Genomic DNA, 10,664 nt, shown 5'->3' on the forward strand with positions numbered 1-10,664 from the left:
TGGGGAGCATTTTGCGCAGGGTGTGTGAATGTTCAAAACAGTTTGCACCGCGCTTTCACTATTGCAGCTATTCAAACCTCCTAAGCTTTGAGAAATTGCGAATTTATTTTTCATCTAAACTTGCAGTGAAACAACGTGATAATTCCAAGTGGCAGTATCTTGTCACATGATTTAGCATGCTGTTCACCCATAGAATTGTTTGTCAGCTTGCAATAACGCACTCATGGCAAAAGCACAACCATCATTGCGGTGTGCCACAATGCAGTAGCTAGCCATGAACTTGATTGGCAGGGATCCCCTCTCTCGATTTAGATCACGATGATAAGAGGCTGCTTCGTGGGCATTATGTTTGGTCGTTGTGGGAGAGACTGACAGCACGGGCCAGCTAGTTGGGCTGGGCTAGTTGGGTATGCATGTTACACTTCAAGAAATAAGGCGCTAAAAAACACGAGACGAGACAGGGCACCTGTATCGTCATCCTGTCTCGTCTCGTGTGTTGTGTAGCACCTCATTTCTTGAACTGTTCATCTCCGTAACAACAGTAGCATCAAGAAAGAAAATGAGGCTGCTATCACACTATTGTGCGAAAAATGCTTAAATGTGTGGTGGCATTGGGCTGCCGAAGCGCGCACCTGCAGAGATGTGCTTCACCCAGGCAGCGTCTGGCGGAGGTGCTGGCATCAAAGCGCCTCCCACCTTTAGCAGTGCATGTCTTGTGACACAACCATTCTTACTGCGTGCCCACGGCGGGTTGGCTGCAGGCAATGCCAACCTGCGCTGTTTCTTTGTGTGGGGTGCCCTGGTTAAGGGTATGTGAATATGTTCTCACAGTCCGAATGACTTTGTTTTGCTGTATAAATTTTGTTTTACTGTACCGACCCAAGGACAAGGCTCTGCATGCCGACACAGCACGCAGGAACTTCTTCTCCCCCACAGGAGACCACCTGACACTCATGAGTGTGTACAACCAGGTATTGGCCAAAGTGTGCTTGGGTGCACTGCATTCGTTCTCTGTGCGTGTTTTATTTCCTGACATGCTGGCCACCCTTAGATTTAGTACACAGTTTGCACCTTTGCTCTTTTGTGCAACTCTTGTACAACGCTTGTGGCTGTTGTAAACAACGTGCTGTCGGGCTTTCATGCGGTCTGCTTTAAGATGTGTGGTTTGACAGCTGTGCACCCCATAGTGCTCCGTCGGTGCGTATTCCGCTTTTGAATTAAATCGGCCTCACTGTTCTTATAATCCTTACTGTTGCCAAAAGTATACCTCGCAAGCATCGTCGTGCTCAGAACGTGTCCTGTCTCCAGTTTTTGGAACACCCACAGGGGCCTGATCGGCCCGCGTCGCTCGCGTGTTCACTGCCGCATTGCTTCTACCTGCAGTAGGTGCGTTTGCCTCTCCCTCCCTCTTTTGCGGGGACATCAGAGCACGCCTTTACCCTTTACGCGCTCGCTCTGCCGCGCCTATTTCTATTCATCTGTCCGGAACTGCCCTGCAGCTCTTCGGTCGGCTGAATACTCGCCCCGGCTCCTCACGTACGCTGCAGCCGTGCGAGGCGGTGGCGGTCGGCCCGCTGGTTGTTGTATATCTTCCGGCTCCAGTGGCCGTAGTTTGGCGTCATCACTCCGAGGTCCGGTGGGTGCCTGCAGCGAGCTGAGTGAGCTTCGTGCAAGCGGGCCCAGATGTTCTAGAACCAGCATTTTGCTAGAAATAATAATAATAATAATAATTATCCTTTTATTTTTGTCATATGAAGTACACTGGAGGCCGGCAGCAAAAGCTGTCATGTACGACAGCTTCACTAAGCCGCAGGCCCCCATTACACTAAACAGCGTCACAGGGGCAATTTTTTTTCTTACAAGAGGAGAAAAGTACAATACATGCTCACAATTGGAAATTCTCTTTCCTACAGTAAATGTAACCGACATGAATATGGTGGAATTGTGGCAGAGGAGACAATTACAAAGTTACAGTTTTTCTGATGCAATAGAAAACCAAGAAGAGATACACAGTGATGGAGCAGTCGACCAAAGGAACAATCACAAATGCAGTTTCAATTATTCAGCAGAAATAATAACAATACATATAGAGTGATGGGGAGCTAAGAAAGAAAAAAAATGAATAAAACACACATTGCCATTTGAAACAAGTGAAGAGAGGACGGAAACTAACAAGGCACACTATTGGGAAATATGGGACTAGACAAACATGGAGGGCTGAAAATGAAATGAAACAGTGTACAATGTTTTAAAATGCTGTTGAAGTGCTTTAAATGTGATATCTTCAACGTGTAAGTGTTCTAGATGTAATCTGTTTAGTAACCTGGGCAAGTTGTCCTGTAGTGTCTTTAAAGCATAGGTTGTTTTGTAAGTTATTACTTTCCAGGGCTGAGTGTTACCTGTCTGGTGGGCTGTAGTGTTTTCCTGCAAGTTGGTTAAATGTTTTAAAAATGAGCTCTTATTTATTTTTTCATTTCTGAATGATCTCCACAAAATGTAGTCGAAGAATTTGGCAGCTTGGATAACATTGTATATGTCAAAAAGATGCTGTGTTTGAGAACAGAAATGGAAACATTTTATTATTCTAAGATACCTCTTCTGCAACTTGCGAAGCCTTAGCAAATTTCCATGTGTTGTGGTAGACCAGATTAAATGGCAGTAGTTCAGTCTGCAGGAAGCCAATGAATTATAAATTAACATGACAATATTGGGGGCAAGTATGTGACGATTTCGGTATAATTAACCCAATAGATTTTTGAAAGCAGAAAGGTCAGGCTAGACCACGCCGAGAGCCTTCACTTCCCTGTCACCTTGAGGGTGAACCAAGTATAATCTCTGATAGCCTACAGCACCAAGCTTGCCGTATGCGTTGTCTGAGTTAGTCTTGAAATTACGCAACAGAAGTTTTAACTCAGTACTATAACGTGCTGGTAATTTTCTTCCCATGCAGGCTCAGGTGCGGACGACATCCACCTAGTCGCCCTTGCAGTCGACAGAGAGGAGTGCGTCTGCAGAACCACGCAGTCTGCACAGGGCAGTGGGACTCCTTCTTGGAGCCTTTCTTGTTTTCAAGACCTGTTATCCACCCGTCTGCCCTCCTACTACGGAATATTTGCAGAGGTAAATGAGTATGAAATAATGCGAAGGACCTTTTCGATGGAAGGTTGGAAAAAATTTATTCAAATAATATGCCTTACTGAAAATCGAGTAATATTTCTGCGAACGAAAAAGATATCCGCACCTATGGTCAGCTGCCTTGGTTATGTGGGTTTGTATAGGGTTCCTCAGTACAAGGTGCGGGACTGAAATCTTTTCTTGCAATGATTTCTGGTTTATGCAGTAGCGAGTAATCTGGTAACTTGGCAGCTCATAGCACAGCAAGATGGCATTATTTATATCATGCATCATTGTTTACAGTGCGTATCAAATTTGTTACATTTCAGTTTGTGTTCCAGCAAAAAACCAGCGAATACTGACACACAAGTAGATGAGAATGTACACACACAGTACTGCCAGACTTACACCTCATTTATTTTTGCAAGCGGACATGCAAATGAAAAAATCAAGTCCAGTCGTGATTCCGTTCCCGATGAAAAGCGCCACTCTTCTCTCTGACAAGGACACACAGGTTCCTTATGCAGGACCACACATTTTTTTAAAATAAAATTTTTTAGAAGTGCTTCCAGCAGTTCTTGCCCGTGCCTGGACTTTTCCCTGCGTGCAATGCTCGTGCAGTGACGCAGAGGCAGGCATTTGCTATAGTCCTTCACATGCAAAGCAAGGTTGCTACCTGTGCCTGCTTGCAAATTGTTGCCGTGTTCTCTAAGGCGTTCATTCAGGCATTGTCCAGTCTGCCTGATGTATTGTTTCCCACTGGACATGGGGATTGAATACACAACTCCCACCGCATACTTTGTGAACTTCGTTTGGTGGTTGTTCTTGCAGGCTCGTTCTCTTTCACAGTCGGAGATGCGCGTGCAAAGACCAGACAGCTTACAAGTGGCTGAAAACACCAAGTTGATACCAGAATTTCCTGACACTGTTTTCAACCCCTGGGAGTTTTTTATGGAAGTATGAAACAAGAAAAATTGAGGTGATCACATACTTCTATAAAATTTTCCATAAGCTGAAAGAGTGCTTGAAAAATTTGATGTCAACATGGTGTTCTCAGCCCCTCATGAGCTGTCTGGTCTTTGCGGCTGCATCTCTCTGGCTGCGGAAGAGAACAAGCCCGCTAGACCAACCACCAAACGAAGTTCACAAAGTGTTCGGCGAGGGTTGTGTATCAAATGCTCATGTGCTGTGGGAAATTAGGCATCGGGCAGACTGGGCAAGGCTTGAATGCACGCCTCAGGAAACAAATTGCGTGTGGGCACAGGGAGCAACCTTGCATTGCATTTCAGGACTGCAGCAAATGCCTGCCTTTGTTTCCCCGCACGAGTATTACTATCAGGGGGATATGCAAGCACGAGCGAGAACTGCTTGAAGTATTTTTAGTCGGAAGCAGTGAGTGGTCCTGCATAATCCAGCTATCTCTCCTTAGCATAGGGAATGAGTGGTGCTTTTTACCGGGGATGGAAAGATGACTGCATTTGATTTTTCATCTGCTTGTCCGCTTGTGCGAGAAAATGGCTTCAAGTGCGTGCATGAGCCAAAAATAAATCATTTGTAAGTTCAGCAAAAGTGTGCGTGACTTATTGTAGTCCTGTGTCTTGGTTTTCACAGGGGTTTTTTTTTTGCTATAACTTGAATAACCAGCTCGCTCAGCAATTCACATTTTAGTTGATATGTTTCATGGATTTTTCGATGCCTGAACATTTTTGAACATTTATTATTCATGCTAGTGCTATTATCAAACCCGGTGCCTTTTATTCTGTTTGCAGATCCAAAGGCACCGAATTTCGTAATGTAAGATCTAATACTCTTGTTTAGTGAGCTCTAGGCGATGTGTGAGATATTGAGACATGGTGTTAATTGAAAAGACTTTCTAGCCATGCTAGCATTAAATATTTCACAGTGCTCTGAAGCACTGCAAAATACCTGCAAAGCTGTGGTTGTAACAGTGCACTGCTGAAAACACCTGGTGGAGTTATTTATGTGAATTGAAAATATTTTTGTCATCTGTGCAGCTCGCTCAGACTTGAAGAAAGTAAGGCGTAAATCTATCAGTACATATGTTGTATACCGTGTGATGGTCACAAGTGCTTTCCTCCAGAGCGAGACACATTGATCTGCCAGAGTTGTCCAGTTGAATGAGGTGCTTGTAATGCCTTCCACTTCCGCACCTGCCATCTTAAGACTGCCTAAATTGGTTTATTCACCGTTGCCTGCTGATCAAAGCTTTGCCTGGAGGAAATCTGATGTGTACCTCCCTCGAGGCAGCCATACCGTATCTCAAGTTTTAGGAAATAAGGACAACTTTAAGCATTTTTTTGTCTTTTACCCTGAGGATCAGCCAAGATAAGTCAATTGACAAATTAAAGTACAGTGACTACGTTGCTTTCCAGTGATAAATGTAGAGGTAACCTCGTGGATATAGGCTACATCGACAAAAGGACGATGGAATAAGGGAAGAAGACAATGCACCTTTTGAACTGACATTGTGAAATTTTTTCGCAAGCTGCGATATAGTTCAGCGTTGAGCGGTCGTCGCAGCTTGGCAAAGCCCATGCCTTGCACGCCACGCAGCAAGAGGCTGGTTAAAGTTCATTGTGTTGTGCATGACAGTTAAAATGCAACACATTTCGCAAATGAAAGTTTTACTGATTTGTTATCTCTCTTTTATAGAAATGAGAATTATGTTTTTGTTTCATTTAGAAGTATGTAATTGTGGCAACAAAATTGTTCCTTGTCATTATTTGCCTACGTGTGGCCCTTTTCTGATGCCTTCATACTGTGCAATTTTGTACATATTCATCACCCATCATCCGTGTATCTAATCTGGCTCTCCATTATGATCTGTTTATCAGATGCCAGGGTCCCTGGATGTTCTTGGGAGGAAGCACCTAAGGCAACATAGGGAGCTGCAAGTTTAACGCTTCTTTTTGTATTTCGGCAACTAACAAAGCACTTATGAGCAATAAATGCCTTGAAAGAAAAGATATCGTTTTTGTAGCGTCTTTCATAAGATATTGCATACTCCAAACAACTTTGAATTGAGAATTATAACAAAAGATAGAAGCGAGCTTGTAGACTTCCAGTATTCTGGAAACCCTTGATCAAGGAGCCAGACAAAGTCCATATGAAAGGCAGAAACTACAGTTGAGATCATTTCCAGAACGGTGAATACCAGCTTCTTAGGCTTTTATTAACATACACAAGTATGGACCGTAACTGTACAGAATTATGGATGAACTGTAGAGAATAGACATCAGGCTGTCGTGTTAACCTGAATGTGTTTGAGATTGACAAAGAAAACTTGAAGGATAGTCAAATTTTTGCTTGCGTGTTTTCATCTTTATAATATTGTGCGGCACATTACAATATAAATGGATGACCACGTGGTATTCAGCGACAACAGCTGAATCGTATAAATTCAATTATTACTGTTTTTGTTTCATCAGCCAGTTGATTGCTGTGATTGCAGCCAATTGATTGATTGAGATAGCTTAGGAGCATCTTCCTGTGTTCCAGAGGCAGGTTGTGCAGCGTCTGGTTGGTGATGCCATCGGGAACTGATGCACATCGACTGCGCAAGCCGGACGTAGCTGTCTCGAGCTCTCGAAGAGTGAACGGGGCATACATAACAGATGTCGACGCAGCGGGTAGAGTACAGGAGGGAAGTCCTGAAGTTGCACCAACAAACGCATCAGCTAAAAGGTTTCTGTTTGCGCATAGCGAGGGCTTCGCAAGGCTACGTAGGGCGAGAGACACCAGCAAAACTGCCAATAACTCGCCATATTTTGGTCATCGGCGAAAAAACAGTCAAGATAAGGATTCCCATTGCGACCTGTGCAGGTTGTTCGTATATCGTCGAACGGCAGAGTTAATCCTAATCGCTGTGCTTCACTTTTTTTTTCATTTGTTTGAGTGTATGCGCGTCGGCCATAACGCTCCGCGAAATCTTAGGCGCCATATTTTGTAATTCCTGAAGGTGGGATTTTCGTTGTTTTGGTTTCTGTTATTTGCTACATGTGCATTTTTTCAAGTACCTGTACCTAGCTATTTTTTTTCTCTTTCTCTTATTAACCTGTACCTGCCTGCTTAACTTGTTTATTTCTCTTTTCAGCCGTTTATATTCTGTGTTGCATATTTGTTAAGTTTTCATTGATAAACCCCCCCATATGTAATGCCCGCGTTGGGCCTTAAGGGTATTGAAATGAATAAATAAGTAAATAAATAAGAAGAATGCCATCTGCAAAGCTTTGTTGTCCTTTTTGCATATCAGTTGTCGTTCCGCTCTTCGACACACTGCGCAAAGGTTCCCAAGTTTTAAACCCCTAGCCGGGAAATAATCAAACAACTTGACTGCCGTGGTTTCTGCTGTTTTACTAGAAATCATTTTGACTCTAACATCGCGAGAAGCACTTGCTAGATGCTACCTGTATTTTTCTGAGTTAATAACATGACTGGATTTAGAACCACCCATTCGGAAGTCTGCAATAAACACAATGTTCTGCAAAAAAACTGCTCCAGCAGTTTCAGACAGCCCTTTGCAAAATGTGCAAGCATCCCCTGAACCGGCCGACAAGAGCCTCATGGGAACACTAGCTCTCAATAACAATCAAGAACTTGCAAAGCACATAGCTTCCTTATATCACCTGCTCGACATCATCTTTGTAGTTCGCTTTATATATCTTGAGCTCCTGTAGCTCAGCATCTTCAAAACCACAGCTAATCGTGGCTTCTCGCTGTAGTGCTGTGCAAAATTGAGATCTTTGGCTATGCAGATGACGTCGTCCTCTTTTGTACTGATAAAAAGGGTATTGTAAAAAAACCGGCCTAAGTAAGTTGGGAGCACCTCCTGCCTGCACTGGGACAAATCTGCAGCATCTTCGTTACCGCACTGCTGCGAGTGCGCATTGCGCAAGGATGGAGGTACAAAAGTCGAAACGCTTTTCGCTACAGCCGCCTAATAGAGCCATTACGGCACTGTCAAAGAACGAATGACCTTGAAATGCTCGCAGAATGTTTCTCCTTACAGTAGAGAAGCTTTCTGCTTGACTTGTGTTTTGAATGATCCGCTACACGGAGCATTCTAGAAACATTCATTTCAGTGCCTCTGAACGCTGTGGCCTCATGACTTTTGACCAAGACTGTACATGGGCTGCATAGGACTTTTGTGAGTGCTGGGGTGCCCTCAGAAGCAGCCTATGTGTCGATAGAATATTTTGCTCCCTTGATTGGAGAGACACGGGAGAGGCCCTTTCCCTGCACTGGCCGTAATCAAACTGATGATGATGATGATTGTCTCATGAATCTGTCGTGCACTTTTTGTACACCAACTTGTTTGGGGCTTTTATTTTTCAAAACCACAAACGTCTCAATTCCTGGCAGCTGTGCTTAACCGGCATCTAAGCACTCATGTGTTTTCTGGACGTGGTCATGGGAAAGTTTCGTGCTGGTGCATTTGATTTCCTGACTCTTCGCTTTTCCCTAGAACACCTGTACCTCCTTTCCAGAAGGCAGATGGCAAAAGTTCTGACCGGTCATTACTTCCTCTACCAAACTATCTATAGCCTTAACTAGCTTTTCTTGACGCCAGTGTATTAATGCGAGTTCAGCGCATGCAGATTCAATCGGCCGCAGAAACCTTGTTTAGACTCCACACATGCACCTTTCGCGTTAAATATGCCTTCGCTCCAAGGGAACGTTTATGCTGTGGTCAGTCAGTTGTTACGTGTCCGAGCAATGAGAAACTGTTGAACAATACATTGTGTTGTGTCGTGATGCTCTGTTTTTTTGGGACATACTTCAGCACTCCTAAAAAGGACCTTGAGATCAGGCATTACACAATATGATTTCACCCTTTGATGAAAGACTCCCGGATTCTGTGCGAACTTTTGGTGTTCATAGGACTGCTTAGCCTGCATTAAAGACGTGTGATGGATAAAAACGCTGTTGAATCATGTGTCTGGTTTCGCTTTCGTGACGTGTGCTCCTCCCGGAATTTTCATGTGCAGACGGAGTAGTGGACTGCTGGTGGCGTGAGGCTGTGTGCCGAGATCGCTGCATTCGACCAGCAGAAGTAAGGTATATGGAGATAGTCAGCGAGGCTGCTGTTATTCCATACAACAACGACAGAAAGAAGCTCTACGTTACGTTGGTTTTGCGGAAAGAAAAGGCTCCCTGGGTCAGTGGACGCCTCAACTGGCCTTTGAGGTACGCGGCTGTGATATCCAACTGCAAAAAAACCATGCTTTCGCACAATACCCCGCGCTGAGCAATACTAAACTGTATGCCTGCTTTTATTGCATGTTTATTTTCTTTTGAGTTTGCCTTTTTTTGTTTAACCCATTTGGGCCCAAGAAAAATCTGAGAGGGATTTTCTTCATTTTTAGGACATAATCCTCTCTTATAAATAAAAACAGGTAAATTTCGTTACGATTGCTTCATTCTTTCCAAAGTTACACAGGTGTACTTTTTGTAGTACTCTGGGTCCTCCCCATAGCACATGTGGCTTCTACGCTCCATTCCTACTTGGTGGTGTAAATTTTATTAATGTGTCCGTGATTTTTATGCAGGGTGATATAACTCTTCTTGCATGCCCTCATGAATCTTTTCTGGCTGTACTGGCATCGCAGTTATTCTAATTTGAGCTGGAAGCTTTCTCCTTTCCAAAGAGGAACCATACATGATTTAGCCACAGTGTGTGCGAACCGCTGGTTGCTGCATGTCGGGGTGCAGGTAATGACGAGTAACTTTCTTACCAAAGCAAGATAATCAGCAGCATCGTCTCTAGCAATTTGGCAGATTGTCCTAGCGTTCATAATTGCAAAGTGGAGCTTTCGTGTCAACAGCCGCCCCCACTTTTTGTCCCTAATGCCGATGTAGTAGCAGTTGGCAGCTTGATCCGAAAGGTCAACACCTGCCATACCACTGTTGCAAAATGAAAGGAGTTTCGGCTTACAAAAGTCCTGTTTTTTCATGCGCTCTAGGCAACCGCTTTACAAAACATGTAGGGCCAATGCTGTTATAGCTGCAGGCCATACCGAGTACACGGTCCTCCTTAGACTTTAATAAAAGCAAGTAACCAGCGCTATTGAAGCAAGAACCAATTTTTCCTGGCTGATTCTATTCCATTGCTTTCTTTAGATCAAGTGAGCTCTTCCTAAACCCTATTGCTGAACGGTGGTTCCTGTAGCTTGAAATTCCTCCCGGCGGAGCGCTATAAGAATGTCTTGACTGTTAAAAAAATTGCCAAAAAAGATGAAATGGCCACTAAGCGTTGAAATAACCTCTGGCAACGACAGAACAGTGCGCGCTTACAAAAGTTTCTTTTGCAAACTCAAGGACTTTCCACAGTAGGTGTGAAATGCATAACAGTAACCGGCGCTCTGCAGAACATCCAGTTCTTATAACCAAAACATTATTGTGACCAATTAAAATGACACCATCGTCATATTGAGGATAGCTAGCGGCACGTGCAGCAGTCTCTGAGACGGCGCTGAGCAGACAAAGGGTTTTTTTCCCAAAGGATTGCAAGGAACCATAAGATCTATGAC

This window comes from Amblyomma mixtum, chromosome 10 (genome assembly GCF_055824585.1).
Source record: "Amblyomma mixtum isolate Tamu chromosome 10, ASM5582458v1, whole genome shotgun sequence".
Lineage (NCBI taxonomy): Eukaryota > Metazoa > Arthropoda > Arachnida > Ixodida > Ixodidae > Amblyomma > Amblyomma mixtum.